The sequence below is a fragment of the Parasteatoda tepidariorum genome, chromosome 9 (assembly GCF_982258835.1).
Source record: "Parasteatoda tepidariorum strain Cologne lab strain chromosome 9, Ptep-v5.0, whole genome shotgun sequence".
Classification (NCBI taxonomy): domain Eukaryota; kingdom Metazoa; phylum Arthropoda; class Arachnida; order Araneae; family Theridiidae; genus Parasteatoda; species Parasteatoda tepidariorum.
This window is the reverse complement of record NC_141763.1, coordinates 9,420,123-9,440,407: the sequence shown is the minus strand read 5'-3', so window position 1 is coordinate 9,440,407 and position 20,285 is coordinate 9,420,123. Positions and strand designations below refer to the sequence as shown.

The window sequence follows — 20,285 nt, the reverse complement described above, 5'->3', positions numbered from 1 at the left end:
TTTTGAGTGTTTGTCGTGAGAGTTGTATTAAGTACACGGTTGTGTGTGTGGTCTCTCCTGTGTTGCTATTAGCTGTCGAGTGCGTGTATTATCGCAAAATTACATTTTACAAAATCTTTCTTTACATTTCATAATAGTTTTATTATTTTTTACGGTTATTTTTAACAAACGTAATAATTACTATCGAAAAAGAGTTCTGCATGCAATATTTTAAAATATAAAATATGACTGAAAACAAATTCATCTTTTAATCCTTTAGACCAGTGGTGCGCAAACTTTTTTCGACTGCGACCCCTTTTGTAGAGAGAAAATTTTTGGCGACCCCTAGAGATAAATGTTCACAAATACGATGTATATTTCGCGCATTTCTTTCGTTGCATCGAATGAGAACATCATCATATTTGACTCATATTAATTTTATTTATAATTTTAAGAAAATACTTTTTGTATGACACAAAAATCAGTAATTGCCCTTTAATGAGATGTATGTGGCTACAAGTATCTAATTATCTCATCGATGTTTGAATGTATGTTGCTAATTGCAATTCGCATATCATCTTCAGGGTTTAAACGCGAGCGGTATTTAGTTTTTATTGAAACTAGTTTGCTAAATCCAGTTTCACATAAATACGTTGATGCAAATTGTATTAACACTCTGATAGCATTCTTGCATAAAACGGGATATTGTTTTTCCTCGGATAGCCAGATAGAGTATACATTACGCATTACGGTCAAAGAAAGAGTGGACAGCATGAAATTGCAATTAAACAGTGAGTGACGGCGCTTCACTCTTTATATGTACACAGTATAGTGTGCTGCATGCAGGGATAATGCATTTCATAAAAATTTAGCGACCCCCAAAAAGCTTCTGGCGACCCCCACAGGGGTCGCGACCCCTAGTTTGCGCACCACTGCTTTAGACAATTCTTTTTTTATTACAAAATTTTTTAACTTAACTTAAATCAGTGATAACTTTATAACAAATCATTTGTCCACCACGAATCAAAAACTTACTTATTCTTTGTATCTTTTGGTGAAATTAATGCTTGAAAAAAAAAAACAGTCAATACACTCTATATAAATGATAATGAAAAAGATCAATTTCTAGATTTATATAGAATAATTTGAGACAGTGAGTGAATTTCTTTTTTTAGATCATAAGTTACAATTGTCTGTCTGAATTTAAAAATCTTTAAAGATTATCTGGTGGTACCATATAATGGTCCCCTATCAAGCAACATTTGCGACAGAGTGTCCTTCCTTTCAGTGCATAGCTCAGTTTTTTTTTATTATTATTATTGACTTTAATCACAGTTGAATTATTTTCATTATTTAAGGTTATTGAAGCACATTTTTTTATTTGTATCGATTTGCAAAATGAACACGTGATTTCGGACAGATTTCAAAATGCTAATTCGGTGACGTAGCTTCCACGTTATTTTTTTCGTTATTTTAATCACCGTCGAAATATTTGAAACGCAATTTTTATGTGTATGGCTAAACAAACTAAACACGTGATTTCAGACAGCTTTCAACTTCAGTCACGTTGCTTCTACATTATTTTTTTTTTATCACTGTTGAAATCTTTGCATTCGTCAAGATTATAGAAACACATTTTTTATTTAAATCGTTGAACAAAATAAACACGTGATTTCAGACAGCTATCAAAGTACTAATTCGGTGACGTTGCTTCCACGTTATTTTTTATTTAATTTTGTTTATTTTATCACTGTTGAAATCTTTATATTCTTTAACATTTGTTAACGCTAAATAAGATTTGTTCAATTCGGAGAAAAATACTAACACCCACGCATGATCTTCTAAAGCGTCATGAGTGGGTGGAGGTGGCGTTCATCACGCTCCACTTGAAATTACCATTTTATTCTCGCTCTCTCTCTCTCTGAGCAGCGAATCGCGCTGGTCAGCCACTCCGCTCCAATCCGCCAAGGACGCTTTGCTGTTTCTTATATTAAATAAAAATTTTGTTTATATCTTGCAGTCCGCTGCTGCAGTCATTAGCACACACATAAAACACCTCCATGTTTTTGGTCCTATAGCGACCCGGAGGTAAAATCAGCTAATAATTGATTAGTACAAGTCAAACAATGACACCGAATCATCGTCTCAAAGAAGTAGGGACATTGCCTTTTCAAATCGCAAGCGTGGTAAGTTAAGAGGACAACTGACAAAAATATCAAATGCTCTCACGGAAGCTGCCCAACAATCTGAAATGAATATTTATGAACTTGAAGCCCGCCTGGATACTGTGACTAATATCCAGGAGAAATTTGTTGCTCTGAAAAATGAGTATTACAAAATGCTCAATGCTACTATCTCTAATTGATGAGGAGATTCAAAAGCAAGAGGTAAGCCTAAAAACCTCCATTAATAAACTCAATTTAAAACTGTATCGGTTACAAATCAAAACATAGATAGTTCAATGCGTGAAAATCGTCCTATACTAAGTGATCAAACCAAAAGAGCTTCTATAAAGTTACCGAAAATTCCATTTCCCATTTTTAAAGGTAAAATAGGAAGAGTGGAATTAATTTAAAGTCCAACTCACTAGTATAAGAAATCAAAATTCGGAACTTTTAGAAAATGAAAAACTTTATTACCTACGTGGATCTTTAACTTTCGTACGTGGATCCTATCAAGCACTTTTTTAAAAATACCCAGAGAAAAAAGCACCATTAAAGGCTTTCAAAAAATGAAAATCGAAAATAAGCACCTTTAAGCACTTTTTAAAAACGCTGCGCACCATGCATTAAACAAGAATCAGCCAGGGAGCTTCGCAACAATTTGGACAATATCAGGAAAAATCTAAAATCATAAAAAATACTAGATTTCGCTAGAGATAAGCTTTTTAATGTTTTATTATTAAATATCATTCTGGATAAATTAGACTGCAAAACTTGTAAACAATTTGAATAAACCCTTAAAAATAATGAAGTGCCCAGATTTTGATAAATTTTTTTGAATTTTTAGAAAGAAGAAACCAAATTTTAAATAGTATTAATGCTAACATCCCATGTAAACTTGAATTCTGATAGATCGAAGTCCTTTTTTGGTTAAATCCAACAAATTTCGAAAATTATGTTTCACTTGTAAATCTCCATCACATGCATTGTGTCACTGAGATGAATTTAAAAAGATGAAATTATCAGAACGAATAAATTTGGCGAAGAAAACTAAGCTCTGCTATAATTGTTTAAGCTATTCACATCCTTTCAATCAATGTAATTCGAAAAGTACTTGTTTTGTGTGTAAAAAAATGATTTAATCATCACATATTATTACACGAATATTCATCCCCATTAAACAGCAGATCTCTTATCTCTGCAGTCAAAACAACCTTGGGTGGGGCGCCATCGCATCTTCCAGCTTTAAACTATAATTCAATTGAATCACAATGCTTCGAAATCCTTGCTTCTCAAATGGAAATAACTGTCTTGCCATCAGAGCCTGACTAAGGCAGGGACATCAGAGAGGGCCCCCAATTCAAAAAGAAAGTTTATTTTAATTTTCCTTCTTTAATGAGTTTTTTTTTTTTTCAAACAAAGTAATAGTACAGAGTAAAATCCGTCAGTTTTATGTTAGCTTCTTCATTAATCTATCGTATGAACACAAAAAATCTATATTTCTTAAATCCATGACCTTCTAGTGCGGAATTCAGCAAAATTTTTGGAATTACTATGGACAAATTTGACCAATCTAAAGCCTATGTTTTTACATATCGCAAAATGCGATATGTTTACAAATTGAATTGCTGATTGTTATTGATCGACTTGATTGAGCCATCATAATTGTAAACATTTAGCTGAATTCCGCCCTAATATCAGCAAGTAGGGGAGAGTCGGGTAGCCCCGCCCAGCGGGTACCCCGCCCACTGTCAATTTCATATGTATAGAATATTTTTTCAAGTCAATGGGCCATCGGACATTAATTGTTATATTGAAAAAAGATTATTTTCAAAGTTTCAAGTATTTATGCAGCTGTTAACATGGTAAACAATAGTTTTGAAAATATGTTGAATACAGTAGTCATGAAATTAAGAAAAATTGGTTGAATGTTTCGGTTAAACTTCATTTTAATACTAAAAAAACAATTTTTTCTATACATACAGCATTAAAGTATGTAGTCTTAAGTTTAATTTGCACAAAGAAAGAAGTTTGTATGTGAAAAATTGTTCAAGTAATTACAAATTTACAAAAAAATTGGATTTCGGGTATCCCTGCTCACATAATTCTCGGGTATCCCCGTCCAATTTTATTTCGTCGAAAAATATACCGTTGCAAAGATTATTATTTTATTGCTTCAAATTTGAATGTTTTATGCATTTTTAACAACAAATATTGTTGTTATTAAATGATAGAATTCACTAAAAATATATAAATATGTAATAAATAAAATAATTTTGTGATAGAAATGATAAATGAGGTTTATCTATTGTCAATACATTGGTCATTTTCATTTACACCTGAAAAAACCGTCAAGAAACATAATTTTTGTAACTGGGCGGGACTACCCGAAACATTTTAAAAAGAGCTGAAAAACATATTTTTTCAAATTTCATTTTTAAATTAAACTATTCTTTTTTTGGTTCATTCTTTTTGCATTATTTAATTAGATGATAAAATAATAGGAACATACAAAAATATTGATTATTACTCAATATTATACAGAAATATAAGCAATACTCCTTAAGTGGGCGGGGCTACCCGACTCTCCCCTATATGAATTTTTTGCAGCCAGATGACGAAGTTAACAATCAGAAAACTGCATTCGGCATGATTGACATAAAATTGTCAGAAAATCAGTAAAATGGACAGAACGATATTTCATCTGACCATTGGAGGGATGGGGGAGCTTTACAGCTATTTTAAGTTCTAGTCAATTTTCGTGTTATCTATAATTAGGAGAAGAATTTAAATATCTCCATATAGTTCGGTTCTTCATTACTGAAGTAATAAGGCAGAGGGGGGACCCCCAAAGAAGTTTTTGCCCCGGAACCCAATTAGGCTAAGTCGGGCCCTTCTTACCGTAACTAATAGGAAATTAATCTTGCTCAACTCATTAAAAGTGTTATCAGGTTATGCGAGTCAATCTAGTTTTATTGTATAACCTATACATTCAATGTATACTATTGTCTACTTCTGTTTCAGGCATTGCTCTCCATTGCTTTGAATTATTATTAATAGCTGCTTTTGAGGGGATGATTTGGTGAACACTTTAATAATTTTTTTAATGATTTTTGGGTTCAAATGAGAACTTCGATCCTCAAAGGAAAGGTGTCGAAATTTCGAAAAACATGTACATATGCTATAAAGTTCCACGGTGGACTAATCGTAAAGACACGATTCCCAGTAGAACAACGAAGTCAAGAGTGATTGGTTGCTTTCAGTGAGCGGTTGGGTGACCACTTTGATCTTCCTGCGTAGGGACCGAAGGTGCACGGTATCGGTTCTCGTTAAACTGTTCTACTGTAAAGTGCTCCACTTCACGCGCAGGTCTTCGGGCTACGAAAGCAGGGGAGCCATCCCCTCTGCAGAGGATCAAAATTGCAATTTAATGGTTTCGAATCATTCTCAGGGATGTTTCCCACACCGTCGCCAATAGCCCATTGTGCAGCTCTAGTGCGACGTAAATAAAGTACGTACCTACCATATGCTGAGAAATATTTATAAAACACTTTTTAAAAATATTTTATTTTGTACTTGTTACTCTATATAGTTCGCACACGTGTCTCTAAAATCGGTGATGTTGCAAATACAATACGAGAAGGGGTTAAAAAAATTCTGTTTAGCCTACATTTAATTATATTTATTCCATTATTTCATTTTATACTATTCATTGTGCGTAGCGTTTTTAAAAAGTGCTTAAAGGTGCTTATTTTCGATTTTCGTTTTTTGAAAGCCCAACGGTGCTTTTTTCATTAGATGTTTTTAAAAAGTGCCTCATTTTACATTTTCGAAAATGAGATTTTTTTCTTTACCCTGTCTATTTTCGCCACATTTTATGCTAAAGCCTGCCTTTCGCATTGTTCTATTCAACGTTTTAGCAATTCATTTAACCACAATCTATTTCGGCGTACCGTCGGTCCATGGCGGCGTATGAAAGCGCCAATCATTTTACATGTTTAATGAAATACTTGCTAGTCCGAATGTGCGTCTACTGAGCTGGGCTCGGTGAGATTTATTGCCTTCTCACGTGCAACTCTGCTGCATTTTGCAAGATATTCTCAATTTCAGGCCTCATTTTCCACCCTCTGATATCGAACCGAAAAATCTCTCCATCATTTTATAACGGTTAATATACTCAAGAAAAGAGTTCTTTGTCAGAAACTAGTTATTTTATCATGATCATGTAAAGTCTTTGAAAATTATTTTGCATTTTGTTAATGTATATAGCGCTTAAAAATATCTTTTGAGTGCTTAAAAAGTACTTAAAAGGTGCTTATTTTTTGTTGAAAGATTTGGCTACGCACCTTGCTATTGTCTACTTCGGTTATAGGCATTCATCTCCATTGCTTTCTAATTATTGTTAATAGCTGTTTTTGAGGGGATCATTTGGTGGAGACTTTAAAGATTTTTTTTGTTGATTTTTTTTGTTTGAAAGAGAAATTTGATATTAAGGTTATGTGAAAGAATATGTGTCAAAATTTTACAAAATATATGGATATGCGTAAAAATATTTATAGAAGATTTTAAATTTTTTTCTTCATTTGTCCTTGTCTCTCTACATTTTTAATACAGATATCTCTAAAATCGGAGATGCTGAAAATTAGATGTAAGATGGGACAAAACTTTTTTGTGGCCTATTATCCAGGGTTCGTGAATTTTTTGATTTTTTTTAAAAATCGGATTTTTTTTGTTTTAAATCGGTTTTTTTTTTATTTAAATACACTGTAAGAACTTTGATTTATGACTAAAAAAACTTTATAAATGTTTAATCAAAATTAAATTAATATTAAAACTATGTAATAAGAATATTTTAGAAGCTCTAACTACCTAAAACAATTTTTCATTATAATACATAGCTTTGAATGCATAGCAACTATTTTGAAACAAATGCATGATTGAAATTTAACGACTAGTTGAAATAGAGAATTTAAGGAATACTTTAACTATAAAAACGAAGTTTCAATTACCAAACCATAACTTTAATTTAAAATTGTGATTTATTATTTTTTCTCCTGATTTTTAAAATGACAAAATAAATGTAACAGATTGTGTTTATAAATGTAGTCATTCATCAAAAAATAATTCAATGTTTAATCTATATATTTTTATATTAAAATATTCATTTTTAATCCTGTATCACAGATTTTTTCAAAATTTTTTTTAAAAAATCTATGTACTCACTGTAATTTTTTTTCATTAAATTTCTTTGCAGAAAATCTGATAATGCTAAAGATACTGTAAACATATTATGAGAAAAAAAAAATTAAATGTTTACTTTAATCTGCACTTTCAATCTCAAGAATCAAAAGATTTTTAAAAACGTAATTTCAAATGTGTTGGAAATTAACACATACCACGAAAAAAAATAATTTCGTTAGCTAAAATTAATTAATGCAGCAATAATAAATTTTAAAACAATTTATTCAAAATAAATTTTAAAACTAAGAAAAGAAATAATAAAAGTGTCAATAATTTAAAACACTGTTTTTTAACTTTTTAAATCAATATACATATTAAAAAAAATCAGTTGATTTAAGTCAATGATGTTTTCAAAAAAATCATCTGATTTCAATCATGATTTAAATCAGATGATTTAAATCATGATTTAAATCAAGCTGATTTAAATAAACAAACCTTACTATTATCCACATTAAAATAAATTATAGGACACTTTTAAGAAGAAAAAAGGTGAGGAGTATTTTCCACATGCATTATGCTGTAAAATATAAAGTTATAAACAAATGTCTTGGAGTTCAACTACTTCTTAAAAATTCATGTGTATTTAACCAATCATTTAAAAATATGCGTGGCATGTAATTACATCAATAAAAATCCAATTCATTTTTTATGTGGTTATTTATGCTTTAAGATTTAAAAGGAAACTGATTAATAAACAATACTCAGAAAACGTATATTTTATATTTAACAGCAAAAACTTCAAAATATTTACAGTTGATTACGTTATTGCCAGTTGACTAATTGAAGACTTTTAACATACAGTTACAAAAGTGTAAAGTAAAAATTGCAAAGTAATAAGTAAATGTAATATCATTTTAAAAACACATTAATTAATTCATTAATCTTGAAAGTTATGAATAAAATTAAAAATAACATTCAGAAACATCGAAAAATGTGCAATTTTGAGGAAAACTTTCAACTGAAAATAACGTAAAAGATAGTTTTAATTTAAATTATTTAAAAATGAAATTACAATTTGAAATACTAACTTCATTTTAGTCCTTCATTGTTTTATTTTAAATTAAGATTGTGATTCAAACATTGTAAAAAAAAATTTCTTTTCAAAATTGAATTCGATAAATATTTGTAAAACTCGACAATATATAACATAAAGATTACATAATTTTTCTCTTCTTATCTACGTTAACATTTAAATACAATTTAAAACTGATGTCTCTGCATCGATTACAATCTGTTACAAAAAGTCAGAAATAAAACTAAAATTAAACAATTAATTCTGACAGATAAAATGAAAACAAACTTCCTTATTTATATTTGGATGTCTGTGAAATGTTGGAGTTTTTAATTTATGCTAATAAGAGTTATTGAAATTAAAACAAATGGGAGGGACTTTTCAAGCATATAAATAAGGTAATCTGTAGATAGAAGATTTCATTTGTAGAACAGAAAAAATAATTACGATAAGAAAAACCAAGTAGATCTAAGATGGTTTGACTTTTGATTGTATACAATCCCTTGAGAAACTTTTGAAAATTCTTTTTCGAGTATCGTATCTTGTATTTCGATTTACCCACCATGGCAAATGTTCAGGTGTAGTTTTTTCCGTATATTCTATGCCGCTAGGAAAATGGAATTTAATTCTTTCTTAAAGCAATTCTCTCTTAATTTGCCCATCTTTCTTAAAGCAATAGAGGTAGGAAGGTAAATACTTAATTTACGTCGTGCTAGAATTGCACAATGGGCTATTGGCGACGGTCTGGAAAACATCCCGGAGGATGATCCGAAGAAGACATGCCATCGCAATTTTGATACTCTGCAGAGAGGATGGCTACCCTGTTTTGGTAGCTCGACAACCTGAGTGCGAAGTCTAGCAATTTACGGTAGAAGAGTTTATACCGAGACCGCGCCCCCTCAATCCCTACGCAGGCTGATCAAAGTGGTCACCCACCCGCTTACTGACAGCAGCCAGTGATGCTTGACTTCTGTGTTCTACTGGGAACCTTGTCTTTACGATCAGTCCTCTGCGGGACTAAAGCAATAGAGAACACGAGTAAAATGTTCTTTATCGCCAATTTTCGAGGAATCGCCAAAGGGGTTTGATTTATTTCGCATGATGATTTCAAATGACTGACCTGGGAATGTTATGCTATAGCGTTGAGCTTTAGCTCGTTTTCTGGTGGTAGTAAATCATAAGCCGGGAGAGTGAAACAGGGATGCCCATGCATTGTATCGGATTGTACAACAGTCCACTAACTAAACATAAAATCGATGTAAAAAAAATAACTTATGTATTTTTTTATTATTTATACTTGTTTAAATGATTTTATGATATGAGGGCTTTTAGATTATGTATTAATATGTTGTTGTTTTTTTTTTTGGTAAAGTATTATCAAAGGAATATTTTATGACTATTCTGTTATTATTTAACCAATCCTTTTTTCTTCTTACAGGAAGAGGTTTGTTATTAATTTTTTTTTTTTTTTTTTTGGTTTCATTCATACTACTAGGGTAGAAAGTTGAATAGGATGAAACCGACTGGGGGAGGTGTTAGGACTCCCATGCGTGCGAACGACCCCTGGCCTGAAGGTCTGAGGGAAGTGTCGTTCTTGAAGAGGAAAAGAGAAGGACACTCTTTGGATATGGACAGATACTCACTGACCTAGACGTACAAATAGTAGTCATAGACTCTATATGAAGTGAGAAGAACCGGAGCGACGTGGCTCCATGAGTAAAAATCTGAATTCTTTCAAGTAATCTATATTTATATACCTATATATATTTTATGACTGTCGTTGAACAGTAGAAACAAATTTGAGTTTACGACTGCCTTTGTTCAACTTTTGTAATTTTGAACCAAATCCAGACTCCTCCTGGATCAAGTATTGAGAGAAATTTGCTTTCGTGTAGGACTTTTTGATGGGACTAATCCGCTTTTGCGTTACATGAAGAGGAAAACCACGAAAATCTTCCACGATTAACCTGAAGGCAAGTTGATTCCAACCCATGATCAGTATACCACTGAGAATATTTTACGTCAGCACAGCTGTCGTCACGAGCCGGGTGGGGAATTTGAATCCACGGGTCATCGTTGGGATTTGAATTCGGATCACATCATCCGGCCACTATCCACAGAGCCACCACTACTCATATATATATATATATATATATATATATATATATATATATATATATATATATATATATATATATATATATATATATATATATATATATATATATATATATATATATATATATATATATATATATATATATATCAGGGCTCGTAAAACAGCCCGTTCGCCCGTCCTCGGCGGTCAAAAATTTCCCGCGGACAACGAATTTCTTGAATCAGACGTCCGCGCGGACGGCCATTTTCTCGTTAATGTTTGTGATATACTTTCAATTTTTGATATCTTACAAGAGTCTAGCGCCTTACTTCTAAAATGACCCTCTAATCTAGAAATCCCGTACAGCAACATACTGGTGGATTGATGTTTTTTCCGTCTGGGAGTACTGCGGCAGTTAAAAGGGACTTTTCAGCAATGAACTTACAAAAAAACATATTACGTAAGCGTTAAATGCAATTATGAACATCCACCTAAATGGAAAACCTCTTTCAGATTTCTGTGCAGAAACCTCTGTAAATCATTGGCTTGATTGTGGAACTGGCAAACGTCATATTTGATTCATTTAAAAAATGCAGTACCCTCGGATAAATTGACATTCCAGATAACTTGAACTTTGTCATTTAAATTATTTCATAAAAGAAATAAATTATTTCATAAAAAAAAACACTAGGTTTTACTATTAGTAACCTAGTATTTCTTTTATTACTGTACAATGTAATCCTAGTAGCTACTAATTCATTGTGTAATTTATATAAATGTTTGTAATAAATAAGAGAAAATAATATTTTTATTTATTTAGAAGCGACGGGTGAATTTCAAAGGAGGACGGGTACACTGTTGGACAAGCCGTCCTTGGGGACGGGTAAAATTTCTGAGTTTTTTCGAGTCCTGATATATATATATATATATATATATATATATATATATATATATATACAGGGTGTCTCAGTTAAGCGTTTCAGAACTTCTGAGAGGGGTAGGGGGCATCCTGACGACTCGAAATCATATAGCAATGTGGGGTCGGAAATGCTTTCCTGAAGCAGTGACGTACACAGAAGCACCATAAAGAAAAGAGACCGTAAGTGAAAAATCGTTTTAATAATGCATTGAAAAAAGCATAAGGCACATGGGTCAAAGTAAGTGTTCGAAGTTTCTGCCACCCGCGACAATGCACACCTCACATCTCCGGTACATGGGCATCCGAACATTCTGCAATACTCCAGGCATACCTCGAATTTCCCCGGCAGCTACTGAGATTCTTGTAACCAGCTCCTCAGCATTGTCAACGGGGGTGTCATAAACCAGTGTTTTCATATGACCCCAGAAATAAAAATCAAGACATGATATGTCGGGTGACTGAGGAGGCCAACGCACTGGAAAGCTCGGTTGGAACTTACGAACAACGCCATCTACCGCGTCAGGAAAGCATTTCCGACCCCGCATTGCTATATGATTTCGAGTCGTCAGGATGTCCCCCTTTGAAGTTCTGAAACGCTTAACTGAGACACCCTATATATATATATATATATATATATATATATATATATATATATATATATATATATATATATATATATATATATATATATATATATATATATATATATATATATATATATACCACGGTGGTAGTAGGTTCGAAGAGGAGACATAATGTGAATCATCTGTGTAGGTGGAAAGGTGATGAATTTTACTGGATTTTTTGGTAAGCTGCATATGGTATATTTGACAAATCATCTTTCTAAACTACGCCGAAGGCTGGCAAATTTTTGATGAACAAGAAAAAACCACAGGATTTCGTAGAAAAAGTTTATCAATCTTTTGTTTATTTTAGTTCTTAGATCATATGCATTTCTAGTACACAACTCACCAATTTACAAAAAGGTGAAAATCCACCACGTGGATGCTGGGTCCTCCCTGTGTGCTCCAGGGAGTAGATAGGAATTTAATTTAACATATTGAAATAATTGTTTTTTGTAGAATTAAATGATGCATCAAATAATTAGAAGATAAGGTTGCAGAAACTTATAAAGGTAACAATCAAAGATTAAACTCTAGAGCACACAGGGGGAAAACACAAAAAAGACGCTGCTCTAAAAAAGGCAACCACTCACTTGAGATCAACGGGGAATACTGGTCTATCTTCAAAAGATAGCGTCCCCTCCCTAGCGGTTGCGAGAATCTCTAAAGACGAGCTAGGGGTCGAGCCCTAGAGATCCTGCAAAGGCAATGAAGAGGGCGCTCCTGTTGGAGACAGCCCAGTAAGAAAAGTAAACATTGTGGTGATCCCATGATCACACCACAATATATAAGTTCAAAATGTAGAATAAAACAAAGAGAAATTATAGACATATGAAAAGAAAAAAAAAGGGGGGGGGAATAATAAGTAAAAAAATAACAAACAGTTTAAACAAAAAAAACAAAGAAAAGGATGAAATTTTATTTAAAAAACCGGAAAAAAAGATATAATCTTTTCTTCAGCCCACACGATTATATCCGCAAAACAGAGTGCTTTCTGATATTGTATCAATAAAGCCAAAGCAAAATATATTAATACAATAGTGTGAGGAGCACTCAAAAAACTTTTCATAAAAATTACAACAAATAAAATAGAACACAAAAAGGAAAAATAAGTAAAAATAACATGTAAAACCAGAAAATAAAAGAAAAGAAAAAGAAAAAGCAGTATAAAATGGACTATAAAGCGAGTAACGATATCAGATCAACTTACATGGACGGGAATTTTTCAAGAATGATTTAAAAATGTTTTCGCAGAAAGATTGCCAGATTACAAAATATGAAAACAAAAGCGCAAATTGAGTGTAACAAGAGCGTTTTAAAGTGTCGTTCGTTATTCTGTGCATTGATTTGTTAGTTACCAAGGATGGGCCCGAAATGGATGTGCACAAGGTAATATTATACAGGATAATTTTAAAAATTGACCATAAAAAGTTTTAGAAAATAGATGTTTATTTAAGAAAAAATATAAAATAGAAGAGAGAAACATAAATTGCCTGTTTTGCAAATAATTTTAGCCACGGATTTGCACGGATTAGCACATGGAAAAATTATAAAAATTATCAAAGAAAAAACTTTTTAATAGATAATTTTAACACGGATTTGCCCGAAATGGATTTGCACATGGAAAAATTAACAAAGAAAAAAAGAATTTAGTAGATAATTTTAGCCACGGATTTGCCCGAAATGGATTTGCACATGGAAAAATTGTATAAATTAATAAAGAAATTTTTAGCAAACAATTTTACCCACAGATTTGCCCGAAATGGATTTGCACATGGAAAAATTGTATAGATTAACAAAGGAAATTATTTAGTAAAGGAATTTTTAGTAAATAATTTTAACCACGGATTTACCCGAAATAGATTTGCACATGGAAAAATTATACAAATTAACAAAGAAATTATTTAGCAAATAATTTTGGCAATGGATTTACCCGAAATGGATTTACACTTGGGAAAATTATAAAATTAACAAAAACAATTTTCAGTAAATATATCCACAAAAATATACGATTAATTCAACGATTTGATATAAAATTTTATTACTTTAGTTGGATATCCATTGTTATTTGTCAAATTTTGAAAGAGTTTATCGATTTGTTTTTTGGATAAATAAATATTACTATATATATATATATATATATATATATATATATATATATATATATATATATATATATATAAATATATATATATATATATATAAATATATATATATATATATATATATATATATATATATATATATATATATATATATATATATATATATATATATATATATATATATATATATATATATATATATATATATATATAATCAAGAACACGTAATAAAAATATAAAAATATGGGATTTAAATCCTCCCAATCATTGAGTCACACCGACAAAAAAACTTTCACACATAGTATTATTATATTGTTAAAAGAGCCGGCCTGGTGGCCGAGCGGTTAGCGTGCCTGACTGCGAAGCCATAGGCTGCGGGTTCGAATCCCGCTCTGGGCATGGATGTCTCTCTCTCTCTTTGTGCTGTCCTCTGTTGTGTGTGTGTATGATGTGTGAATGTGACCCACCCTATAAACGGGTTTGTGGCAGTGTGGCGTGGGCAATGTTGCTCGCCTCCGTGACTTTGGTTCACAGGTGCCCACTGGGTAACGCGAAATGAGCAACAATTCTGGCATAGTATAGGCAAAAGATTCAAATTCAGTGCCTGCCATTAGAAGAAGAAAAAAAATATTGTTAAAAGATAGTGACGAATTTTATTTTGGAAAATTTTCGGACAATTCTTGCACTTTATGATACTCGGAAGCTGGTTGTTAAAGAACTTTTTGCAGTCGATAAATGAATAACTTTTATTCAAAAAAATTTCTTCATTCTAATTTTTTAACATGTGTGAAATGTAACCCTTAGTCACAAAGTCACTTTCTCCCATACCTTGTCACATGTTACGCGATTCTACACAAACGAATGTCCGGAAACATGTTAATTTTAAAACATTTTTTAACACTTAGCATACCATAACCGCCCAAATGACCGTTTAAGAACTTAGTCAATAGTCATCGAAAATGCACTTATCATCTTATCGTCTTTTCACATTTGACTTCTTGACTTTTTCTAACAATTATATACACTTAATATACTATTAGTATTATTTAATTTTTTTTGTATTTTGTTTGTTTCGAATAATACTTGTCGTATACCTATTTCCACCGCAACCGGTCATTTGACCGGGAGAACAATTTATTGTTTATAAGGTTATCGGATCAGAAATCACGATGTAACACGCGTTCAATGTATTGCATTCAATGAGTTGCACATTTCTGCAGAGACTGTTGCGTCGTTAGTTCAATCAGAATAACCGTGAATTCAAATTTCAAGAAAGTACCTAACATTTTAGATTGGCATTTTTGTGTCAGAAAAAGTGACAAAAACTAAATGTTTTAGTCAGTAGCTTATATTTTATTTTGATAGCTTTACTTCAATTCTAACTAACGGTTAATTTTTACCCCGAAAAACGTTGAAACAATCAAGACAGCTCAAGTTCTTAGAAGAAATCATATTAATTATAAGAATAATTATAATTCTTATATATTCTTATAATTATAAGAATAATTATAAGAAGTATAGAAATAATATTAATTAGAAGAAATATGCTGGCGGAAAATGCACAATGGAAACACCCTGTATATGTAAAAAATGTGTTGAGCAATTAATTAAAAATTCTTATTCTTTGTGTTCGTAATACATAAAAATTGACAATATACAATTTTCTTTAATTATAAAGTTTATTTCCTTCCTAAAGGCTTGGTTTCTTAGGACAGGACGCCGTCAGCTGGAAATCAGCGCTAACCTCTGATTGGTCCATTTGTGAGTTTGATAGTATACGTCATCGAACGCTCATCTTGAACTACAATTGCCGTCCAACTCAACTGCAGTTGGATTACAACGTGACGTTAACCACAGAAGCAATGGCGGACAACATCCAACAGCACATTAAAAGCAGCCAAGATTTTGATTTTGACATAGCTTCTTCATTAAACATAGCACTCTTCATTTAGCTCAGCTATAATGTGTTTTTTCGTGGACAAAGTCATTATTTGTTCTCTAAAACACTGGTCGACAATAACAAAATCAATACAAATTCAAAATAAATATTTGTTTACGCTATTAACGCATGCGCAATGAGCGATAATGTCTGCGTTGGACCGACTGCTCACGCTGAGCTAACAAAAAAGTCTTTTTTTGGCGTCAGATCTACGTCAACTTTCCGCTGACGCCCAGATAAGGCGCTAGTTCTAAGAAACCAGGCCTTGAGCTAACAAACCAGTATTTTGTTGGCGTCAGCGTGACGTTGACGTCCCGCTGACGCCCAGATAAGGCGATTGTCCTAAGAAACCAGACCTTAACATCCATATTTCATACATTCAATCAAGAAACATAAAGTCCGCTCACTTGACCGGCTATGGTAGAAATAGATTAAGTGTTGGTATGTTTAGTGTTAATTAAAGTATAATGACTGTTACGTTCCGTTCTCGCTGTCACTAATCAACTGCTTGCGCAGTTTTTGTTAAGTAATTTAAAATAAAATTATTATATGCAAGAAACTGAAAATTGAAATTCCCCGAAAAAAAAGCATTATTACGATTTCTTATTCATTTATTTATTCTTTCACTTTTTCTTAGGCACTAATAAAATTAAAAATTTTAAAAGCGACGTGAAAGAAAATAAAATTAAAAACATTTCGAGTTCGGAATAAAAAGTAAAAATTATAATCGGAAAGCATGGAAACTAAATTCGAAAAGGGTCAACTAATGAATTTTCTTTTTAATCTTTTTTTCTGGTTAGAAAATGTTAAAATTATCGAATTCAACCTGAAATGAAATTTAAATTTAACTAACGCATGTATGTTTACAAACTCGAAATTTAGAGATTGAAATTAAATCTCCACATTTAGTAAATAAATAATAACATCGAGAGAAAAAGAGAGAAAATGATAGTTTGAAATCAAATTATATGAGCGAGACGGAAAAAGAATGCGCGATAGTGGAAGACAAAGAACGAAACGAAAGAACTCTCTTAGTTGTTATATGTAGATATTAACATCCAACAACGAATTAAGATACTTTTCTTTAATGAGCAGAAAATTTTTGGTTTTACCAAAAACAAAAACTTTTGCTCATTTTTTTTAACATTTCGAGTTCATTTAAACATTTTTATAATTTTTTAATTACCCCTGAAGCTATGCAAAATTTTTTAAAAAATATTAAAAGCTTTTTTTAAATATATATATATATATATATATATATATATATATATATATATATATATATATATATATATATATATATATATATATATATATATATATATATATATAATTAGAGTACGTGGCTGCAAATGATTATCAGCTTACAAAGATTAGTTTTTATTTTACATTGAAAAATCTAAAAAAGCCGACAATATAAACTATTTTATTATTCCAAAAGTGTTTCCAAATTTAAAGTGAGACCAGCGACACATTTGTTGACAAAATGGTAAGTGACTTCAAGAAAAAATCACAATTCTCCTGTTGAGGCCGAGATATCTTGGGTGGCGGGACGCTGGATTCACGTTCGTGAGAATGAGAGTTGCAATCCAGCCAGCCGAAGAGTCCCCGTGTAATAAATGGTGACTGGTGCACGTTAAATATGTCAAGTCATTAAGTCCTCCATGTTCCCATAACAAAGTATACCTCTGGGGGTACTGAATTGGAGATGGATCGTTCTCTGGTTCAGGTCAAAACTACGATCTGTTAATGAATGAATGGATGTATGAATGGGTCCACCCTGTAAACGGGTGTGACATATGGGCTTGGCAAAAGTCAAATTCTTGGACATGGATAGTGCACTAGAAAACAAGACCAATCGCACCCCTTCTGCCAACAACAATTCTTCTGTTAGTAGTTTTATCGAAACTATTAACAGACTGCGTCGGAAAGAACAAATTTTTGACGTAAAATAAATTTAAATGTAATAACCACAGCAATATAATTTTTATATCAGTGTGTTCTTTAGACATTAAATTACTTAAAAACATAATGCATATTGTATATAAATAAAACTTACACTCGATCCTTCAGCAGTTTTATATTAAATGAAATATAGAAGAAAAAATGAAGGTTTTAAATCATTCATACTTTTTTTTTCGTAAAGGTATATTATACAAAGAGGTAGTTACTAAATATTGTTTCCAGACAGATATTTAAAAACACTAATAGAAACATGTGTGCTGAAGTCTCAAAAGTAGTTCTGAACTAGTTTCCATTTCGATATTTGAGAGGCAATTTTATTTTACCAAAATCGAACACAATCTCGGCTGAGAAACATAAATTTATAAAGTCTTCCAAAATCTGACTTTCTATTAATTGATAGTTATGCAAATAAAGAGGAACTATTTTGTTATCACAAATTCAGGATTTAGCTCAAGAATATGCGAAGAGAAGCGTACTTTAACGTCACTTAGAAATGAATGGACCAATCGGAATAAAAGCAGTTGTGTGTTTATTACGATAGCGTTCTCGTTTATTTCGCGCTAAAACGCTTCACAATTTCATTATAAGTTCTTCAACTTTTTTCAATTATACTTACTTCAAGATCTTACAAACTTTTTTTTTCCATCCTTAATCATGATGACCATGATCACATGACTTGATAATTCATTACGAAAAGGTAAAAGGTCCCTTCGGAGCCTAAAAAACTTGAACTATCTCAGACTATGACAGCTATAGTTTTATTGTGAGAGGACATAATACTTCATCTATAATAATTTGTGAGTTTTTATTCGTATAGTTTTAATAGAAATACTTAAAATTTGAATTCTATAGAAAATATAAATCTTTCCTCCTCTCTGTGAAGTTATAAATTTGTATAAGATTTTTGAGATTTGCTTGCTAACCTACAGAAAATAATCTGATTTTCTTTAAAAATGTAGATATATTTCCTCCTCATTTATTCAAACGATATTTTCCTTTTATTATAGATATCACTTTTATTTTGTTAGTAAACAAAATAACCACTTCATACAATTGACTATTTTGAAATTTAGTTTGACATAAAAAATGAAAAATTTCATTTGTATAAGATTCAAAGATTTTTTTGGTACACTTAGTCTTAAATCTTTTTCTAAAAATTATATAAAACAGTGCATTTTACACACATTGAACATACTATTTTGTTACATAATTTATTTTAGAAATTCAACAGTTTTGTTTTTGGTTATTTACAATTTTTATGATTTGGTACAACATTAATTTTTTTAAAAAATGCAATAGAATTGGAGAAAATGTATTTAAATTGAAAAATTTGTTTTTATTAAATAAAAAAGTGTTTTTATATGTAATTTCAAGTAGTTTTTGCATAAATTGTAGCAAAAGGCAAATACAGAGCTACCCTAAAACAAGTATTGTTCGATATTTTTTTATTATTCAAGAGAAAATAATTCTAGATGATTATACATCAATATATTTAAAATCCTAATTTATTTTATTTATTTAATTTAATAATAAATTCAATAATTTATTTACAGTTGACTATAGAGAAATTCCTCAAGTAACTTGCCCAAACAGTGCCCATTAAAAAATTCATTGAAACATTTTTTTTAACCAATATCTACAGAGATGTTCAATGTTTAAATACAAAATTGTCAAAGTTCTTGTCACAGATTCTACAGAGAAAAACTGCATAAATTATCTTAAATTTCATGATTTATTTTTAGTTCAGTTAATTGTTTTTTAATAGCTTGAAATACTATGTTAATGTACAATCAAGAACAAAAAAAAATTTCTTTCTTCCGAATAAGCACATATTAATGAAAAAAAATTCATTTTCGAAATTTATGCACCATTTAATGTACAAAAAAAAAGGTACTGGTTTTGTAAAATTAAAATAACAGCAGTATAAAATCTGCACTATGGTCTTCAGAAATGATCTGAGCTCAACGCTTTATTTTACTTATGTTGATGTGCAGTAAGTGTTCTCAGTAAGTATACTTTCTTTTATATTTGTCTACAAGAAATTATGAGTGTAGAGACCTTTGTTAATGAAACGAAAATATTTTTAATTTTCAATGGAAAGGCAAAAAGGACAGATATTTGAAAAGATAAAAATACAAAAATTTATAAAATACCAAAGTGATCTATACAGAAATATTTTCTTTACTATCTGAGATCTATATCTAAGATAATATTATTAAATAGGGAAAACAATTCACACTCA

At 31.0% G+C, this 20,285-nt stretch overlaps 1 long non-coding RNA gene across 2 annotated transcripts; it reads left to right on the top strand.

The window, feature by feature from the left end:
* The first annotated feature begins 1,719 nt into the window (after positions 1–1,719).
* Positions 1,720–17,298, top strand: LOC147803305 (uncharacterized). Of its 2 annotated transcripts, XR_015429026.1 has the most exons (3): positions 1,720–2,366; positions 9,890–10,132; positions 15,850–17,298. It is a non-coding gene; the product is annotated as an uncharacterized LOC147803305 (long non-coding RNA). The 2 variants fall into 2 exon arrangements; XR_015429025.1 differs by lacking the exon at positions 15,850–17,298 and having other exon boundaries at positions 9,890–10,553.
* Positions 17,299–20,285: the final 2,987 nt, after the last annotated feature.